A 22,966-nucleotide genomic window follows, 5' to 3' on the forward strand; every position below is an offset into this window, starting at 1 on the left:
AGCTGATTGAAGAAAATAATACCTTAAAAAAATAGACTAACTCAAATGGCAAAAGAGGCTCAAAAAGCCAATGAGGAGAAGAATGCCTTAAAAAGCCAAATTTTCCAGATGGAAAAAGAATCTCAAAAGCTCACTGAAAGACTAGCTGAAAGCCATGATCAAAAAAAGAACCTAGAAATCATCCTTTAAGAAATTCTCAAGGAAAATTGCCCTGATGTTTTAGAACCAGAGGGAAAAATAGAGGTTAAAAGAATCCAACGATCACCTCCTTAAAAAGATCCCCAAAAGAAAACTCCTAGGAATATTATAGCCAAGTTCCGGAGTTCCCAGATCAAGGAGAAAATATTACAAGCAGCCAAGAAGAAACAATTTGAATATTATAAAAATCCAATCAGGATAACCCAGGATCTGGCAGTTTCTACATTGAGGGATCAAAGGGCTTGGAATATGCTATTCCAGAGGTCAAAGGAGCTGGGATTAAAACCAAGATCACCTACCCAGCAAAATGGAGTATCATGTTTCAGGGGAAAATATTGTCATTCAATGAAATAGAGGACTTTCAAGCATTCTTGATGAAAAAAAAAAACAGAGTTGAAGAGAAAATTTGACATTCAAATACAAGAAGCAAGAGAAGCATGAGAAGGTAAACAGGGAAAAGAAATCATAAGGAACTTATCAAAGTTGAACTATTTACATTCCTACATGGAAAAACAATAATTGTAACTTATGAAACTTTTCTCAGTATAAGAATAATTGAAGGGTATATAAATGTATGTATACATATGTATACATACATATATATGTCTATATAGGAGGGTATATGGGCATAGGAATACATATATGAGTATTTGTATATATGTGTACAGGTATACATAGACAGAGGGCACAGGACCAATTGAATTGCAAGGAATGATACTTAAAAGGTGAAATTGAGAAGTGAGAGAGGAATATAATGAGAGAAGATGGGGAGAGACAGAATGAGGTAAATTATCTAATATAGAAGGCAAGGGAAAACTGTTACAATGGAGGGGAAGAACAGAAAGGCAAAAGGGAATGAGTCAACCTTACTCTCATTGAATTTGGCTTAGGGAGGGAATGACATACACACTAAATAGGGTATCTCACCCTACAGGCGAGTAGGGAGGAAAGGGAAGAGACTGGGGATGATGGAGGAAAGGGCAGGTTGGGGGGGGGTGAAGGGAAGTTAGAAGCACACACTTTTGAAAAGGGACAGGGTCAAAGTAGAGAATAGAACAAGTGAGGGGCAGGATGGGATGGAGGGAAATATAGTCATTCTTTCACAGTGTATCCACTATAGAAATGTTTTGCATAGCTACACATGTACAACCTATATGGCATTGTTTATCTTCCCAGTAAGTGTAGGTGATGAGGGAGGAAAGGAAAGAATCTGGAATTCAAAGTTTTAAAATCAAATGTTTAAAAAAATATGATTATTATTTACAGGCACTGGGGTATAGAGATCCATCTTGTCCTATGGAAAGTTGGATGGGGTATGGCAGAGGATATATGAGAGAGCAGATTGGGGGAGGGGGTATACAGTGGGATCGCTGTTTAGGGGTGGTGGATAGGGGAAAAACGGGGAGAAAATTTGTAACTCAAAATCTTATGGAAATAAATGATGTAAACTAAAAATAAACATAAAATTTAATTTAAAAAATAGCATTCCAATTACTGTGTATAACTAGGTGACCTAAACTCTTGAAAGCAGGCTGAGAAAGAGAAGTGAACAACATTGCACTTTTTCAGTGCTGCATACATGTAGAAATGCAATTCTTGTTCTGGAAAATAAAATCCATTTGAAATGGACACCATAAAAAAGGATAGAAGTTCACTGCTGTCTTACTTTTTTATTTGTATTACCAGAACTTGGCAGAGTTTTTGGCACACAGCAATCACTTAATGAATACCCTTTCATTCAAACTTATGTCCAAAGATTACTGGTACAGCTTAACCCATAAGGAGACCTAAAGTATTATGGTACTTTTTGGTTCTTCAACTGTACACTCCTATAGAGACATATCAGGTATACCTGAAAGTGATAAGTAAAGTGTTCAGTCAACCTGTTAGGTGTGTGGAAGTTAACATCATATTACGATCCTGATAATGCATCCAGAAAAGGATATATATTAATTCTTTAAGAATAAAAAATATAGAGACGCAGGCCAGGAGGGCGCGGCGGGTGCAGCAGACGAAGGCCGGGAAGGGGCCTGATCAACTCGGAGGGCAAGTCTTCCCACCAACCACAAGGTCCACTACCAGGCCTATCACCAAAGGTCTGGGACTGGAAAGAGCAAGGTAAGAAGCAAATACAGGGGCCCCTGTACTGGACAGCAAACACTCCTGGGGCTACCACTTCATAGCCCAGAAATTAAAAAAAAAAAAGCCTCTTTCAGGACCTCCAAAGACGAGGATGACAGAGTGAACCCCACTTGCTCCAAACCCCCCCCTCTGACCCCGAAAACATAGTAACTATTGCCCAGGGCAAAACCCTCTACAGTAAAGGCTTGGGATCCCAGAGGAAGGGCGTGGCTAGGACCCTGCCTCAAAATGGGTAAAAAGCAGACTACAAAGACAAAGACTCTGGAGTCCTACTATCCTCAGAGGGAGGAACCAACCTCAGAGGGAGACAATGTGGACTCCACACCCACAGCTGAAACTTCAACAGGGAATGGGTCCCAAGCACAGAAGGCTCTCCTAGATGAGATCAAAAGGAACTTTGAAAACAAAATGAGAGAGATAGAAGACAAAATGAATAATTCTCTCAAAACAAAAATAGCAGAATTAGAAAAACATTATAATGAGGAAAATATCTCTCTAAAAAGAAAAGTGTATGATATGGAAAAGGAGCTTCAAAAATTAACCAAGGAAAATGATTTGCTAAAAACCAGAATTAACCAAATGGAAACAAATAACTCTATGAGGAACCAAGAATTAGCCAAGCAAAACAACAAAAATGAAAAATTAGAAAAAGAGGTAAAATACCTCAAAGAAAAAAGAACTGACCTGGAAAACAGATCCAGGAGAGATAATCTGAGAATCATAGGCCTACCAGAAAATTATGATGAAAAAATAAGCCTGGACAACATTCTCCAAGAGCTCGTTAAGGAAAACTGCCCTGAGATACTAGAACCTGAGGGGAAAATAGAAATCGAGAGAAACCACCGGACACCTGCTGTAAGAGATCACAAACTGAAAAATCCTCGAAATGTTGTGGCCAAACTCCAAAACTACCAGATAAAAGAGAAAATACTTCAAGCGGCCAGAAAGAAACAATTCAAATATCGAGGATCCACAGTGAGGATTGCACAGGATTTGTCAGCCTCTACACTGAAAGATCGGAGGCAGTGAAATACAATTTTCAGGAAGGCAAAAGAGCTCGGGTTACAACCAAGGATCACATACCCAGTGAGACTGAGCATATTCTTCCAGGCAAAGAGATGGTCATTCAAAAAGCCAGAACTCAATGGAAAATTCAACCTCCAATTATGAGATGCAACAGTGACTTAGAAAAGTAAACAAGGAGAACACACACACACACCTTGCCATTTGATAAGAGCAAACTGGTTATAGACAAGTAGAGGGTATGACTATAAAATACACAAAATGACATTTTTTTTTAAATCCTCTTAAGGGCTACAAAGGGACTGCAATGGAAGAAAGGGAATGGTTGAAGTGGAAAAGGGTGAATTATGCCACTCATAGAGGCATAAAAACTGTATAGCAGAGGAAAAAAAGGGAGGGTGTTGGGAAGCATATGAGCTTTTCCCTCATTGGTTCTGGTACAAGGAGGGAATAACAACCAGTTAAGCATAGGACGCTATAGAGAAGAAACGCAAAAAGTATCATTTTAGAGGGAAAGAGGGGAGGGAGAGGAGCTTCGCATGAGATTTGTTCCTGTCATTCTTGATGCAAAGAAAAAATAGCATACTTCATTAAGTATAACAATATCCTACAGGCAGTAGGAGGGGGAAAGCATTACGAAAGGGGGGTGGGAATGGTTTGTAGGGAGGGAAGTAGTAAGGGAAAAGGGGAGGAGAAGGGAGGGGGGCCGAAAAGGGAACACTGAGGGAGGTAGTGGTCAAAAGGAAAACTATTAAGGGGGGGAAGGGAGAAGGGAAGGAAAATATGAACATTAACAGGGGCAGGAATAGGATGAGGGGAAAGAAACAGATAACAATCATAACTGTAAATGTGAATGGAATGAACTCTCCCATAAAACAGAGACGGATAGCAGAATGGATTAGAAATCATAATCCTACAATATGCTGTTTACAAGAAACACATCTGAAACAGAGGGATACACACAAGGTAAAGGTAAAAGGTTGGAGTAAAATATATCATGCCTCAGCTAAAGTAAAAAAAAGCAGGGGTAGCAATCCTTATCTCAGATAAAGCAAATGCAAAAATTGACCTAATTAAAAGAGATAAGGAAGGAAACTATATCCTGTTAAAAGGCACCATCAAGAATGAAGCAATATCACTACTTAACATATATGCACCAAGTGGTGTAGCATCCAAATTCCTAGAGGTGAAGGTAAAGGAATTAGAGGAAGAAATAGATAGCAAAACTATACTAGTGGGAGAGCTTAATCTCCCCCTATCTGAACTTGATAAATCCAACCTCAAAATAAACAAGAAAGAAGTTAAGGAGGTGAACAGGATTTTAGAGAGGATAGGTATGATAGATCTCTGGAGAAAACTGAATAGGGATAAAAAGGAATATACTTTCTTCTCAGCGGTTCATGGCACATCCTCAAAAATTGACCACGTTCTAGGGCATAAAAACCTCACAATTCTATGCAGTAAGGCAGAAATATTAAATGCATCATTCTCAGATCATGATGCAATAAAAATTATATGCAATAAAGGGCCAGAGAAAGACAGACTGAAAATTAATTGGAAATTAAACAATTTAATCCTAAAGAATGAGTGGGTCAAACAAGAAATTATAGAAACAATCAGTAATTTCATTCAAGAGAATGATAATAATGAGACAACATACCAAAATCTGTGGGATGCATTAAAGGCAGTTCTTAGGGGAAGTTTTATATCCCTGAGTGCATACGTGATTAAATTAGAGAAAAGGGAGCTCAACAAATTGGGCATGCAATTAAAAAACCTAGAAAAAGAACAAATTCAAAATCCCCAATTAAATACTAAATTAGAAATATTGAAGACAAAAGGAGAGATTAACAAAATCGAAATTAAGAAAACTATTGAACTAATAAATAAAACCAAGAGCTGGTTTTATGAAAAAAACCAACAAAATTGATAGACCCTTAGTCAATATGATAAAAAAAAAAGAAAGAAGAAAACAAAATTATGAGTATCAAAAATGAAAAGGGTGAATCTACCTCCAATGAAGAGGAAATCAAAACAATAATTAGGAATTATTTTTCCCAATTGTATGCACATAAATTTGAAAATCTTAGGGAAATGGATGAATATTTAGAAACATACAAGTTGCCCAGATTAACTAAAGAGGAAGTAAATTACTTAAATAATCCCATCTCAGAAAAGGAAATTGAACAAGCCATCAGTCAGCTCCCTAAGAAAAAATCTCCAGGGCCAGATGGATTCACTAGTGAATTCTATCAAACATTTAAAGAACAATTGATTCCAATACTCTACAAACTATTTGAGAAAATTAGTGAAGAAGGAGTCCTACCAAATTCCTTTTATGATACAAATATGGTACTGATACCTAAATCAGGAAGAGATAAAACAGAGAAAGAAAATTATAGACCAATCTCCCTCATGAATATAGATGCAAAAATTCTAAATCTAAAGCAAAAAGACTACAGCAACTTATCTCAAGAATAATACACTTTGATCAGGTAGGATTTGTTCCAGGAATGCAAGGATGGTTTAATATTAGGAAAACCATCAGTATAATTGTTCATATCAACAATAAAACTAGCAGAAACCACATGATCATCTCAATAGATGCAGAAAAGGCTTTTGACAAAATACAACATCCATTCCTATTAAAAACATTAGAAAGTATAGGAATAAATGGAGCCTTCCTTAAAATAATAGGTAGCGTCTATTTAAAGTTATCAGCAAGTATTATATGTAATGGGGAGAAGCTAGAAGCATTTCCCATAAGATCAGGGGTGAAACAGGGGTGTCCACTATCACCCCTCTTATTCAATCTGGTACTAGAAATGTTAGCAGTAGCAATTAGAGAAGAAAAAGAAATCAAAGGAATCAAGTTAGGCAAAGAAGAGACCAAGGTATCACTCTTTGCAGATGATATGATGATATACTTAGAGAATCCTAGAGAATCAAGTAAAAAACTGCTTGAGACAATAAATAAATTTGGCAAAGTTGCAGGATATAAAATAAACCCACATAAATCCTCGGCATTCCTATATATTTCCAATGAAATTCAACAGCAAGAAGTAGAAAGAGAAATCCCATTTAAAGTTACTGTAAACATTATAAAATATTTGGGAATCTACCTGCCAAAACAAACCAAGGACCTGTATGATCATAACTACAAAACACTTTTCACACAAATAAAGTCAGATCTAACTAATTGGAAAAATATCAATTGCTCATGGCTGGGTGGATCTAATATAATAAAAATGACAATTTTACCTAAATTAAATTATATATTTAGTGCCATACCAATTAACTTACCAAAAAACTACTTTATAGAGTTAGAAAAAATAGTAACAAAATTCATCTGGAAGAATAAACGGTCCAGAATATCAAGGGAATTAATGAAAAAAAATGCTAGGGAAGGTAGACTAGCTTTACCAGATTTCAATCTGTATTATAAAGCAGCAGTCATCAAAACTACTTGGTACTGGCTTAGGAATAGAGGAGTGGATCAATGGAATAGATTAGGCACACGAGATTCAGAATAACGACTACAGTAATGTATTGTTTGATAAACCCCCAGACCCTGGTTTTTGGGATAAGAACTCACTATTTGACAAAAACTGCTGGGAAAACTGGAATATAGTATGGCAGAAACTGGACATAGACCATTATCTAACACCATATACCAAAATCAAGTCTAAATGGGTTCATGATCTAGGTATAAAGGTTGATACTGTAAGCAGTCTGCTAAAACAAGGAATAGTTTACCTATCAGACTTGTGGAGAGGGAATGACTTTATGACGAAACAGGAATTAGAGAACATTATAAAATGTAAAATGGATAATTTTGACTACATGAAATTGAAAAGTTTCTGTACAAATAAAGCCAATGTAACCAAGATTAGGAGGGAGGTGGGAAATTGGGAAAGAATCTTTACAACCTATGTCTCTGACAAAGGACTCATCTCTAAAATATACAGAGAATTGAGTCAAATTTATAAGAATACAAGTCATTCCCCAATTGATAAATGGTCAAACGATATGAACAGGCAGTTTTCAGAGAAAGAAATTAAAGCTATCTATAAGCACATGAAGAAATGCTCTAATTCAGTATTGATTAGAGAAATGCAAATCAAAACAACTCTGAGGTACCACATCTCACCAGTCAGATTGGCTAAGATGACAAAACAGGAAAATGACAAATGCTGGAGAGGATGTGGGCAAACTGGAACACTAATGCATTGTTGGTGGAGTTGTGAACTGATCCAGCCTTTCTGGAAAGCAATCTGGAACTATGCCCAAAGGGCTATAAATACTTTCATACCCTTTGATCCAGCAATACCACTCCTAGGGTTATATCCCAAAGAGATCATAGAAATGGGAGAAAGACCTATATGTACAAAAATGTTTATAGCAGCTCTTTCTGTTGTGGCAAAGAATTGGAAATTAAGGGGGTGTCCATCAATTGGGGAATGGCTGAACAAGTTGTGGTATATGCATGTTATGGAATATTATTGCGCTATAAGAAACGGGGAGCAGGCGGTCTTCATATTTACCTGGAGAGGCTTAAAAGAACTGATGCTGCGTGAGAAGAGTAGAACCAGGAGGAATTTGTACACAATTACAGACACAACGTATGTGTGATGACCAACTTTGATAGACTGGACTCTTCTCAACAATGCAGGGATATAAGTCAATCCCAAAAGACGCATGATGAAGAGAAAAACGTGCATCCAGAGAACGAACTAGAAAGAACTAAATTTATATCCAGGTGGAAGCAAAATACCTGATCTTTTTCGTTCTCTTATTTGATTTTATGTCCTCTTTACCATTTTTCATTCCAGCTGGTATAATCCATCCTTATAACCTGACCATTGTATAATGTGAAAGTATTTACAGATCCTATACTTGATTATAAGACGCCATGGGGGGGAGAGGGGAAGGAGGGGGACAAAATGTGAAATTCAAGGAATTATGGAATTGAATCCTGTAAACTAAAAGGAAACAAATTAATAAATTAAAAATTGAATTAAAAAAAAAGCTGGGAAAAAAAAAGAATAAACAGTCCAGAATATCAAGGGAATTAATGAAAAGAAATGCTAGGGAAGGTGGACTAGCTTTAACAGATTTCAATCTGTACTATAAAGCAGCAGTCATCAAAACTACTTGGTACTGGCTGAGGAATAGAGGAGTGGATCAATGGAATAGATTAGGCACACGAGATTCAGAAGTCAATGACTATAGTAATGTATTGTTTGATAAACCTCCAGACCCTGGTTTTTGGGATAAGAACTCACTATTTGACAAAAACTGCTGGGAAAACTGGAATATAGTATGGCAGAAACTGGGCATAGACCATTATCTAACACCATATACCAAAATCAAGTCTAAATGGGTTCATGATCTAGGTATAAAGGTTGATACTGTAAGCAGTCTGCTAAAATAAGGAATAGTTTACCTATCAGACTTGTGGAGAGGGAATGACTTTATGACTAAACAGGAATTAGAGAACATTATAAAATGTAAAATGGATAATTTTAACTACATGAAAATTATACATACTGATATTTTGTGATTTTATTGAAGATGGAGATAGTATGAGATAGAAAGATGTAGATGTAGATAGATATAGATATGAAAGCACGGTACAGGAGAAAGAGTGAGAAAACCCAAAGACAGAGATTATACGCCCCAGGCTTTTATATCATGAACACTGATTTTGATAAAAAGAATTGTTAGGTGCCAGACATGGCAAGGACCAGATAATACAACGAGTGAAATAGATTTTAACAGATAAGAAAAGACTTCTAATTGATGTAGGAATTATCTCTGAGTTTGTTGTTTGTGTACAATTAGACTATCAATTTATTGGATCCAAAATCAGAATGACTTCTAAAAAAGGAAAAAAGAATAATAATGAAAAAATATGTGGAAGACAAATGAACAGCCCTGAGCTATTTAAACACTCAATTGACATTAAAATATGGAAAACTGACAACAGAAATGGCATTGACACCAACTATAGTAATTTTATACATTAAGTTTAAAATCTATGCAGCTTCAAGACCACAAAGAGGAGACCAAAAGATCCCAGAAATTGCTTTTAGCCAGCCATCTGATTTATTTGTCACAGGGGGAAAGATGTTGTGAAAGGCAACACCCAATTATAAGATAAATTCATTTATAAAATCTCAGGAAGATAAGGAATGGTTACAGATAGCATCATTTAAGGTGTGGAGAAATAATGGAGGAGGGAACCAGTTTTAAAGGAAACTTACTAAAACATCCAACTAAGCAACACTCTCACAAAGGTATTTTAAGGATGAAAATTGAAGAAAGACTAGAGTAAAAATGGAAAATATTTGCAAAAATCATTATGAGAAACTATTTTCTCCATCAAGTATAGTGTAATCATCCCATTTGAATCATACCACTACAATCCTAGATGGGCTTTTAGAAGAGGTAGATTGGTACTAAAGGGAAGAAAAAAATAGAAAAAAAATTGGATTGGACAAAATTAATTAAAGGTGATCTGTGTTGGATGTGACATAGTTATAAAAGCATTGAGGGAATGATATACAAGGTATCAGAAGGAGAACATACTAAAGTAGCATAAAAAATATTGGACTTCATGAAAAAAAATATGGAAAAAGGCAACCAACACATCAATAACTACAGACATATATGCCTACTCTCCTGTGAATACAAAATCTTTATGAGCCAATTACACACAAATCGAGGACATTCTCAATGAGAGTATTGATAGGAAACAAGGAGGCTTTCACAAGTGATAGCCAACAATGGACCATATCTTTGCCAATGCTGATAATATTAACATCACACTGCATTTATTGTTTGTTGACTATGAAAAAGTACTTGATTCAATCAAGGGAAATAATGAAAAGAAATGCAAGGGAAGGTGGCCTAGCTGTACCATCTCTAAAACTGTATTATAAAGCAGCAATCATCAAATCTACTTGGTACTGGCTAAGAAATAGAGTGGTGGATCAGCAGAATAGGTTAGGTACATAAGACACAGTAGTCAATGACTATAAGGATCTACTGTTTGAAAAAACTCAAAGACTCCAGCTTCTGGTATGAGAACTCATTATCTGACAAAAACTGCTGGGAAAACTAGAAAACAGTATGGCAGAAACTAGGCATAGACCAACATCTTATACTGTATACCAAGATAAGGTAAAAATGGATACATGGTTTAGACATAGAGGGTGATACTATAAGCAAATTAGGAGAGCAAGGAAAACTTTACTTGTCAGATCTATGAAGAAGGGAAGAATTTATGACCAAACAAGAGACAGAGAACATTATAAAATGCAAAATGGATAATTTTTATAACATTAAATTGAAAAGTTGTTGTACAAACAAAACCAATGCAACCAAGATTAGAAGGGAAGCAGAAAGCTGGGAAACAATTTTTATAGCCAGTATAAAGATAATAAAGTAAAAGCCTCATTTTGAAAATATATAGAGAACTGAGTCAAATTTGTAAGAAAAGTCATTCCCAAATGATAAATGGTAAAAGAACATAAACAGGCAGTTTCCAGACAAAGAAATTAAAGCTATCTATAGTCACATGAAAAAATGCTCTAAATCACTATTGATTAGAGAATGCAAATTAAAACAACTCTGAGGTATCACCTCACACCTATGAGATTGGCTAATCTGACAAAAAAGGAAAATGATAAATGTTGGAGAACATGTGAGGAAATTGGAACACTAATGCATTGTTGGCAGAGTCGTGAACTGATCCAACCATTCTGGAGAGCAATTTGTAATTATACCCAAAGCACTATAAAATTGTGATTACTTTTTTTTAACTATTAGGTGTACATTTATTTTTTTCAAATGCTTTATTAACTCCTGATTTACATCATTCATTTCCGCCAGATTTTGAGTTACAAATTTTCTCCCCATTTTTTCACCAACCCACCACCCCCAAAATAGCAGTCACACAGGATATCCCCTCCTCCAATCTGCTCTCTCCCATATTTTCTCCCATACCCCTTTCTACTTTTCCAGTGGATCTCTATGCCCCAGTGCCTGTATGTCTTATTTCCCAATTATATGTAAAATAGTATTAATAATAGTATATATATATATATATATATTTGAATATTTCATTTTAAAACTTTCATTTCCAGATTCATTCCCTTCCTTCCTTGTCACCCACCCTTACTGGGAAGATAAGCAGTTCAGTATAGGTTGTACATGCGTGGCTAATGCAAAACAATAACATAGTAGATATATTGTAAAAGACTGACTATATTTCCCTACCTCCTATCCCACCGCCCACTTGTTCTATTCTCTGCTTTGATCCCGTCCCTTTTCAAAAGTGGGTGCTTCCAACTTCCCTCCCCCTCAGCCTGCCCTCCCTTCCATCATCCCCCCTCTCATCCCCTTGCCCCCTACTCTCCTGGAGAGTGAGATACCCTATTTAGTGTGTATTTCATTCCTCCTCAAGCCAAATTCAATGGGAATAAGTTTGACCCATTTCCTTTTGCCTTCCTATTCTTCCCCTCCATTGTAAACATTTTCCCTTGCTTCTTCTATATGAGATAGTTTACCCCATTCTACCTCTCCCCATATCTTCTCATTATATTCCTCTCTCACCTCTTAATTTCACCTTTTAAGTATCATCCCTTCCTGTTAAATTGGTCCTGTTCTCTCTATCTATGTATATCTGTAAACATATATACACACATTCACATATGTATGCATATGCCCATATACCCTCATATATAGAAATTTTTATATATATATATATATATATATATATATATATGCATATATATATATATATTTCTATTCCCTTCAACTACTGAGAAAAGTTTCATAAGTTACAATGATTGTTTTTCCATGTAGGAATGTTAATAATTCAACTCTGATAAGTTCCTTATGATTTCTTTTCCCTGTTTACCTTCTCATGCTGCTCTTGCTTCTTGTACCTGAACATCAAATTTTCTATTCAACTCTGGTTTTTTCATCAAGAATGCTTGAAAGTCCTCTATTCCACTGAATGACCACATTTTCCCCTGAAACATGATACTCAGTTTTGCTGGGTAGGTGACTCTTGGTTTTAATCCCAGCTCTTTTGACCTCTGGAAAATCATATTCCAAGCCTTTTGATCCCTCAGTGTAGAAGCTGCCAGATCCTGGGTTATCCTGATTGTGTTTCCACAATATTCAAATAGTTTCTTCCTGGCTGCTTGTAATATTTTCTCTTTAATCTGGAACCTTATTCCTAGGAGTTTTCTTTTGGGGATCTTTTTCAGGAAGTGATCAGTGAATTCTTTCAACCTCTTTTTTGCCCTCTGGTTCTAAAACATCAGGGAAGTTTTCTTTGAGAACTTCCTGGAGGATGATTTCTAGGTTCTTACTATGATCATAGCTTTCAGGTAGTCCAGTAATTTTTAAATTATCTCTCCCGGATCTATTTTCCAGGTCAGTGGCTTTTCCCATGAGATATTTCACATTGCCTTCTATCCTTTCATTTGTTTGGATCTGTTTAACAGCATCTTGATTTATCATAAAGTCATTAGCTTCCATTTGCTCCTATCTAATTCTGAAGCAATGATTCTCCTCAGTGAGCTTTTGAGATTCTTTTTCCATCTGGCAAATTTGGCTTTTTAAGGCATTCTTCTCCTCATTGCCTTTTTGAGCCTCTTTTGCCATTTGAGTTTGTCTATTTTTTAACGTGTTATTTTCCTTAGTCAGGCTGTTGACTCTCATTTCATAATTTTCTTGCATTGTTCTCACTTCTCTTCCCAATTTTTCCTCCACTTCTCTTATCTGCTTCTTAAGGTCCTCTACAGCCTGTAACCAGCTTGTATTTTCCTTTGAAGCTTTTGGTGCAGGAGTTCTGACTTCACTGTCTTCCTCCTCTTCCATGCTTTGCTCCTTTTTGTCCCCAAAATAGGAGTCTAATGTTGGAATCTTCTGTTTCCTTTGCCTGGTCATGTTACCCCTCAGTCACTTGACCTCTGGGCTTTTTGCCACAGTAGGACTCTGCCACCAGACAGGGGAGCTTTTGTCCCAAATGCTGGGGTTTTCTCAGCTGCTGGAGGTATTAGATGGGTGCCCTCTCTGAGGTCTCCATACACTCTGGCAAGCTGGACACACACCTCAGGACCTCCACCCTAGACTGCAATCCAGATCCAAGAAGGTTAAAGCAAGAGCGATTACCCCTCAGACTGGTGCTTGTTTCCCCTACACTCTGCAGGCCAGGAGCTGAAGCTGCCACTTGGAACTGGCTGGCTGGGTCCAGTTTCTCACCCTGGGGGCAAAAGCCACACACTCCCACTTACTGGGTCCTAAAGTCCAGACTGCACTGACCTCTCACTTTGTCCTTCACATCTATGTGTTGATAAACCTGGAAACGGTCACAGCTGCTGCTTATCTGGAGTCCCTCTGGCCAGCAGCTGGTCAGGCCCACCCTGGGGTTAAAGCCCTGGTGTAGGTAGGGCTGGGCTGGGCCCCCAGAGCACTGCACTGGCTGAGCCCAGCTGGCCTGCCGGGCTGTCCTCAGTGGGATGTTAGCTTATCTGTGTCATTTTGTGGGTTCTTCAGCTCCAAAGTTTGTTTAGAGTCCCCTTTTTACATGGATTGGGGAAGGTGGAAGCTGGAGCAGCGGGGAGGTCCTGCTTCTACTCTGCCATCTTGACTCCACCCCCCCATGACTACCTTTTGATCCAGCAACACCATTACTAGGTCTATATCCCAAAGATATCATAAAAAAGGGAAAAGGACCCCCCATATAGAAAAAGATTTTAGTAACTCTTTTTGTGGTGCCAAAGAATTGAAGACTGAGAGGATGCCCATCAATTCAAGAAATAACTGAACAAATTGTGGTATATGAACATAATGCAACACCATTGTTCTATAAGAAATAATGAACAGGTGGATTTCAGAAAAATCTAGAAAGACTTACAGGAACTGATGCTGAGTGAAGTGGGTAGAAGCAAGACAACATTGTGCACAGTAACAGCAACATTGTGTGATGACCAACTTCAATAGACTTGGCTCTTCTCAGCAATATAAAGAATTAAGACAATTCCAAAAGACTCATGATGTAAAATGCTAATTATAGTGAAAGAAAGAACTATGGAGTCTGAATACAGATTGAAGAATACTTTTTTCTCTTCTCTTTTTTTCTGTTTCTCATGGTTTTCCCCTTTTGTTCTGATTCTTCTTTCACAACAAAATTAATGTGGAAATATGTTTAATATGATTGTAAAGTACAGCCTATTTCAGATTGTATGCTGTCTTGTCAAGGGGGTCAGGAGAGAAGGGGAGAAAATCTATAGCTCAAAATCTTATAATAGTGAACACTGAAAACTAAAAATAATTAATTAATAGAAAAAGTACTTGATTCAACAAAAGAAAACAGCATGTTACACCCTTCCATCTCTACACCAAAATTATTCAAGATTTCTTGAAAAATATTTTTTCAAAACTCGTTTAGGGGAAGCAAAGTGGTACAGTGAATAAAACACCAGCCTTGCAGTCATGAGGAGCTGAGTTCAAAACCAGTCTCAGATACTTACTAGCTGTGTGACCCTTGGAAGTCACTTAAGCCCAATTGCTCAAAAATAAACAGAATAAAAATAAAACCCTGTTTGACACTTCTGTAATGATAAATATAAGGCAAGGCATAAACTAGGGAAATGTATGCTCACCAAAGGTTTTTCAACTGTGATAGAACAGATCCATCAGAAGCCTGGGGATGGCAAGCTCCTCCAGATAGTTCTTTTTGAGGATGGCATTGTGCTAATTGCATCAAACCCCTGGACACCAGAAAGTCTCCTGCAGGAGATCTGTATGTACTCAAAAGAATTTGGGTGGGCCCAATGTTGATGTTTCAATGTTGACTGTCCAGATCACAACATACATTTGGATGAAGGCCTTATGGAGCTAGTCCATCAATATGGAGATAGACAGACAGATGGGCAATGAGTTGAGTCCAGAGCTGCACCTCAGGGAAGGACAGGTCTTTGGTAAACTGCAATGCTCTTTTACTGACCTAAAGCTTCCCATAAAAGGAAAGGCCCATCCTTTTTAATACCAACATTCTACTGGTGTTGCTACATGACACTAAGACACGGACTACAGCTGTCTCTGAATAATTCGAAATGAATTTCACACAGATGACAACAAAGGGTTTTGTAGTGGATGTATGCAGACTATCACATATAACCAATGAGGGGAACTCCAAAACAGAATAGAATAAAAGGAATTATATGATATAAAGAAGACATGGGTTTGTCACAGGGTGGGAGAAAAGGAGATAAACCGGTGGACAGCCAGAGAAACCTACTGGTGACAAGATCTTGAAATGTCAGGAGAAAGTGAAAAGGTGTGTGAGATGATGAGTAGAGCATCTGTGACAATCTTATGGAAGGAGATGGGAAAAAATAATGCAAGATGGATAGGCCTGGATAAGTTGTAATCAAAACTGTTTGAGGGAATTTTGAAATAGATGAGATCACAGATCCATTTCAGTATCTGAGTAGTTCAAATCAATCTGCTACACTTAGTTCAGAAGTCCTTAATTTTCAAATATATCAATACCTGTCCATATGAATCTCTAAGAAGGATTATTTTCTCAGATAGCTTCCCTGAGGCCACAAAGGAACATGGATTTCAGCTGAATGCTCAGCTAGGCTTTTTGGTACCATCACACAAGTACCTTCTGATGTGAAATAATTAGGGAAAGTCTTGTATTCTAAAGTAAATGTTATAAATAAATGTATAAATTATAAATGTATACATAGGTGCATATTTATAAACACATAAACATATGTATGTGTGTCTATCTATATATACAGTAAAATATGCATATATACATATATTTGTTTCTGTGTATATATATGTATATATAATTTTTTACCTTGTCGGATGGCTTTAGGAGAGAGTATTTTCCCCTCCACTATGCCCAGCTCTGTGTAGGTCAAGTGATTGTTACCGCTATATGAAAACCCTCAGTTTTAGATTCTACAACAGTTGAGATACCTGATCGACTCTCATAATATTGCTCCAAATGTCTCACTGAGAAACTAGATTATTTCATATGTTATAAACCAACAACTCTGGACAAGTCACTTTGTCCCTCTGAATTTGCTTCCTCATCTCTAAAAATAGTCATAAGAATTATTGCCCTACTTTATAATTATTATGATTATCAAAGGCAATAATTTATGTAAAGCAATTTGCAAATTAAAACATGATACATAAATATCAAATCTTACTATCCCAGTCTCAATTATCCAAAGTTTAATTAAATTATGAAATATAATATAGAAAACATGTTAAATTTAATAAAAATTTATGATCTTAAAATTTCAAACTTTACCTCCTATCCATTGATGGGGATTATATAACTAGAGACCAATGTACCTCACAGCTCCCAAAGATTTAATAATCATCTCCCTCTTGGTGACTCCCAGATCTATACATTATTTATTGCTTTTCTATCTTCTGAGCTCCAATTGTGTTATTACCAAATGCCTAATGGACATTTCAAACTGATTATTCTATACTCACCACAACACACCCTAAAAGAGAACTCATTATCTTTTCCAGAGCCTAACAATTCTGTACTTTCTTATTTCCGCTGAGGGCGCCACCATTTTTGCATAGGTTGCATTTCTCACCTCCTCTCAGGTCTCACTGTTACAACTCTAGTTCAGGTCTTTAATACTTCTCTCCTGTAACTATTGCAGCAGCATCCTAATTAGACTCATAGCTTCTAGTCTCTCCTCTCTCCAATCCTCCACATAATTCCCAAAATGATTTTCCTAAAGGAAAGGTCTAAACATACCATTTCCCAACTCAATAAATTCTAGTGGCTTCTTCCTCTGACCCATAGGATCAAAACTCCTTTGTCTTGCATTTAAAACCCTTCACTCCTTAGCTCCAATATACCTTTCCAGACTTAGTGTACATTATTCCCTTCATATACTTGATGAGGGATGGCTCCCAATAGGTTCAGCAGGAAGTCTGATCTTATCTTAAGACCAGAACCTGAGATTCAGTCTGGAAAGAATTCAGTAGGCCCAGGCTAACTTGGAGTCAGAGTTGTAAAAGTTTATTATACACCTTACATTGGGCAACGATCCTTAGGAGACCTGCAAGCTTAAAGAACACACAGGCATAGCTTTTAAAGAGTTAAGGCTATTCATTAGATGTCAATTAGGCTGACCAGGCGAGAAGAGGGTGGGATTAGGGAGGAGTTAAGGTGGGGCTAAAGTGTGGCCGGTGTTTAAAGGGGCATACAAGCTTTATGTAACTGCGCAGGTGTAGTACCCATGATTCACTGCGGAAAAGCCCACGGTGGGGGGGATGGCCTACCTGGAGGTGTGGTTTTAGGCTTGAAATGTCACTAAGTCAGCCAGTGGTCAAGGGCTGATGGAGAAGTGCCCAGTCTGCCACCCATCAGTGTCATGCTTGACAGGATTGATGTCTGGGAACCAAGGTTAGGGAAAAATAATTGCTTAAGGAGTTAACCTAGAAAGGGGGTATTGAAGGATTCATTGGGGCAAAGAGACACTATGCAAGGGGGAGATAATAGTTGCCTAAGCTGGAATGTTTATAGATACTTTTGTGAAGGATTGATAGGTATAATTTGTTAGTGTTCCAAGGCTGAGATAAACAATTAATGAGTTGTTGCTGGGCATAGTTGATGCTTTGAAGCTAGGCAGAGTGCAGGTAGGGGGAAGGGGCAGAGTTAATGTTCTGAGACTGGGAGGGGGAAAACAGAGTGTGATTTTACAAACTGGTTTTACAAATTGATGTTACAAAGTTTTACAGACTGATGTTACAAATATAGATCCCAAGCACCCCATCATTACTGATGTTACAAACTGGTATTACAAATTGAGTTTACAAATATAGATCCCAAGCACCCCACCATTACTGATATTAAAAATTGGTATTACAAACATAGATCCCAAGCACCCCATCACACTCAGTATTTCAGATAGGCTATCCTTCTTATGGTTCCTCACCTACAGCACAGCATGCTTTTTCACTGGCTGTCCCTCCAGCCTGGAATGCCCTTACTCCTTATTTACATTCCTTAAAATCCCTATTAGCACTCAGTTCTACCACCTCCATGAACATTACACCTTTATTTCCCTCCCAGCTGCAAGTAACCCCCCCAATATTCCCTTATATTTATTCTACATAGGCATTTATATAAATATATGCTGTCTCCTACAATTTATTATAAATAATCAAGAATTTTTCCTGGCCATGAGTGAATTTAGAAAAACAGATTTTTATTTCACATCATTATTTACAGGTGACTTGGCCTCTAAAACCTTGTGAAAGAGAGTTAGGCACAAGTACATGTTAAGCTAGTTACAAAAGCCCTTTCTAATTCATCCAGATTCAAATCTGGCACCTTGAACCCCATTCACCAGCATTCCAGGGTTCACTAAATCACATCTCATTGCCACATTTCAATCCCCCCTCCCTTCTCATATACTTAATTCTTTATATTTTTAGTCTATTTGTCTGTATTGGATAGCAGGAGAGAGGGATTTTCAATTAAGGAAATTGACAAAAGCTGTGAGTTTGAAGATACCCAGGATATCAATGGTAAAAGTCCCATTATCTGAAACTGGGTCTAGGTTTATGGACCTCATCCTCATCCTTTGTGAATTAGACCTGGTCTGGCAGTTCCTTTGATATAAAGGATGAGGTCTTTTCAGAAAAAGGAAAAGTAGTAGCTATGCTGATTTTCAGGTGCCAGCATCCCCTGCTGCCCTCTTATAGCAGTTTTCTTACATTAGCCACCAGTATGGCTTCAAATCATGTTTCATATAATTTCTGTTTTTATATAATTTTTGTGGAAACAAAATTCAATACCTTACAAATTGAAAACACACACACAGCCCTAGTTTCCCTTAACCTTTTCATTTCAATTACTTTTCTACCATCACTTACTCAGAGATGCTGTTACAGCACCAACTTTTGCAATACTACATGAATGTAAGGATAAATCATTTTGGTTAGCCATGTAGATAAAGGAGGCCATCAATCAGGCAAAACTTACTAAGGGCAGACTGACCATCTGACTGACCACATCTTTATGGGAAAGGAAAGAAGGAGGGCTTATTAATCCTAATTAAATCCCTCTTGACCTTATTAGCCTTTCTTATTTCTTCTCCCTACCCCCACAGCATTGCCCTAATAAATGATTAAGTGGATGAATTTGTAGCTTATAATCTGTTTATCTATACTGAATTGAAATACTCCTATTCTCCAGAGGACTGTTTTAAGGAAAGAATCCTTTGAAAACCTTTAAATTTTCCAATTTATTTATACAGTAATAAAATAATTCAGCTAAACTTATATAAACTATAGAAGATAGGTTAATGGTTAAAAAAGTATATGCTGAAAAGTCAGAAAGGCTATGAAGCTCTGTAAGCCAAAATTGCAGATGTGTTGTTGTTTGTCCTTCCTTCTCGAAGAGGACCATGACATCAGGGAGGTGATGCCATGACATGCAGGTGAATTGGATTTAAGTGAGGGAGGGCTGTGCAAAACAAGAACTAATGTAGAACCTTTCAAGTCACTGACTCTCCTAATTCTGCCACCCACCTCATGGCCTTTATTGGCAGCAGGACCTGAAATTCATTTAGTGATTGTTTATTTTTTTCATCTGCCAACGATAAAGGTTCAACTCCCACTCACCACCCAAGTGTATATATTTGATGAGAAAGGTAAACTAGCTTCTGTGGCTGTATTCTCAGAGATTGTCACCAGGTAAGTGAGGAGAATGGGACATGTGTGCTGAATGCGCATTTTAATTTAGTGAGGGTTTCCCCCCCCCTGTACAGGAATACTACTCTCAAGGAAATATATAAAAGGAAAAGAGCTTTCCTTGGCTATAGGAGTTGTATGTGACTATCATAACTGGGTAGAGAACTTTTAACATTATTTGAAATGGCATATTTATTATTCACTGAAGAGTTTTTATTGTGTGTACAAGTAAAGACAAGAAGAGTGAAGCTGCAGTTGAGGATATAAGAAATGGGTGAAGAACTAATCAGGGGTGGCAAGCGATTGCATTTTAGGGCTTGGAGGTTGATGGCACTTTAGAGCTCATCTGGTCCAATTCCCTTCTCTATAGATAAGAAAAATCAAGGCCCAAAGAGTTGTTATTTACCAAAAGGTCTTTAAAAAAATTAAGCCAGGATTTGAACTGAAGTCTTCTGACCTCTAAATCTAGAGCTGTTTCCCCCTCACTAAACTATGATACCTTAGAACAGGTAGGTGACTTATTTTTGCAATCTGGTTTTAAAAAAAATTAGATGCACAATAGAATGGCATTGAGGTGAGTCTCCTCTAAAATTTTAGTTGTAAATTACTTCATGTAACCATCAAAATCTATATCTGTTTCTACAGCATCTTCAAAATGTGTCTAGAGTTCAGATTTCCAAATACTCCCACTCCTTTGTGCCCTTTGAGAGAGTTATGATGACTATCAAAGTAGCCCATACAACAGTATATTCAAATACTGACTCTGGTCTCTAACATTCCCTCCCAGGCCTCTAATAATTATACTAAATTACTTTTATATGGAATGCCCTAACATTTCTACATTATGCTCTCTAAGGTGTCTGGATAAGCCCAAGGGCAAGCTGGGGACAGGTAGGGCAACAACTGGGTTGTTCCTAGATGATGTTGCGATGTACTCTTTACATTGCACCTTTTAATCCCCAGCCCTTAAACTCTATTGAAAAGCCATTGCCACAAAGCATCATTTACTTCACCATCCCCCTCCAAAACTTCCCAAGGCACAAAGTACTATGTACCTAACTAATGGACCTTAGGTGCTGTACATATTACCCTACTGAAGAGCAAGTTTAAAAAAGGTAGGCAGGTAGTACAGAACAAGGGGAAAACTGCTGGATTTGGAGTTGGAGCACCTGGGTTTATTTCTTAATTCTGACTGTGTGCAAATAACTTAAATCTTTTAGAGCCTCATTCTCCTTATCTGTAAAATTAAAGGGTTGGATTAAATGACGTCTAAGTTGGCTGCTACTTTTAAATATATAACCTTGTTATTTATTTCCTCTCTTCCTAGAGCCCCTTAAAGTGCTGGGTAAAATGTATATGTTTAACAAATGTTTGTTGGGTGACTAATGTGAAAATGTGTTTAATAGGAAAGTATGTGTAGAGCCCATATCAGATTACAAACCATTTTGGGGAGGGAGAGGGAGAAAACTTAAAACCTATGAAAATGATTAATTTTTTAAAAAAAATTAATTTATTTTTAGTTTTCAAATATTAAAAACAAATGTTGGTTGAAGTGATTCTAACAAATTAACTGGTTGTGATGGGTCACCTTAGTATACATAATAATTGAAGGCTTCTGATAAATAAACCTTCTTTCCTTGAAGGAAAAGGTCTCGGAACTTGGTCTCAAACTTTATGAATAGCTGGCACAGAAAACAATACACTTTTGTGTCAAACTGATTTCCAACTAAATGTTTCTCTGTACCAATTATCATTTTGAATCAGTTAACTTTCTATTATGTTAAATGTATGGTTTGGGTTTTTGTGGGAGCATGCTTTATAGAAGATGACTGAGAAGGGCCCCAAAACTAAGAAACCCCAAAGACCTAAAACTTGAGGGGGAAAATCTCAGCATCTTTCATAATCCCAAATCACTAGAAAAGGGACAGAGCCACAGATCAAGAGAGTGTTTAGGATTAAAAATTGCATGTCTTGGTGCAGATAGTGACAGAGACCAGTTAGTTCTGTGAAGGTATAATCAAAACTACATATTACTTAAGGCCTAGAGACTGTGCTACTAATTCATGTACTTGGATTCTATCTCTTCCCTCCCCTGACTAGATGTGGTGGAGGAAGAGAATGGTAATGGTGACAATGACAGGTGTATAGCTCTTCAGGTTCTACAAATAGCTTACATATATCATGATGTTTGATCCTTACAACAATTCCGTGAGCATGGGGCTATTATCCCCGTTTTAAAGATAGAGAAATAGAAGCTGGAAGGTACCAACTTTTTAATTTCTTTCCTGGGAGAAAATCAATTCCTCAACTTCTTTTTTCAAAGTATAAAATTCTAGCTTCTTAGACTCTATAAAAAAATCATCTCACCTGAGAAAATTCTGACTTCCAGAGGGTATGCCTTTGTGTGGGATGCAGATACCCTAACCCAAATTGGCAACTCGGAGACCTCTCAAAGTGAAGATAGAAAGATTTATTCGAATCTCGAGAGAAGCCGGCAGTCCAGTCTCCAGGACAGCACTGAGAGAGAGGAGGCTGCCATACAGAAGCTAAGGCTGGGTTAAATAAGCAAGGGTTACGAACATTAACATAATTATTACTAATGAGGCTCTAATATTGTTGCATAATACATTAGGTACATTAGGTCAGTGTATTACAGACTCAGAATACTGGACCCCTCCTTTCAGTCTACCCTTGATACATTCTTATCTGGACTTGAGGGTCCCAAGGCTACTGTCTGTTCCTTGATTGGTCAAATCCACCTGCTGCTGCCAGCTCCTTCCATTCTTCATTATTTTTAGTATTATCTAGGAGTTTTTCCGGAACCAGAGAC

The sequence above is a fragment of the Petaurus breviceps genome, unplaced genomic scaffold, assembly GCF_028583685.1.
Source record: "Petaurus breviceps papuanus isolate PSGF00001 unplaced genomic scaffold, PetGlider_PUasm1.0 226, whole genome shotgun sequence".
In the NCBI taxonomy this organism is placed as follows: Eukaryota; Metazoa; Chordata; class Mammalia; order Diprotodontia; family Petauridae; genus Petaurus; species Petaurus breviceps.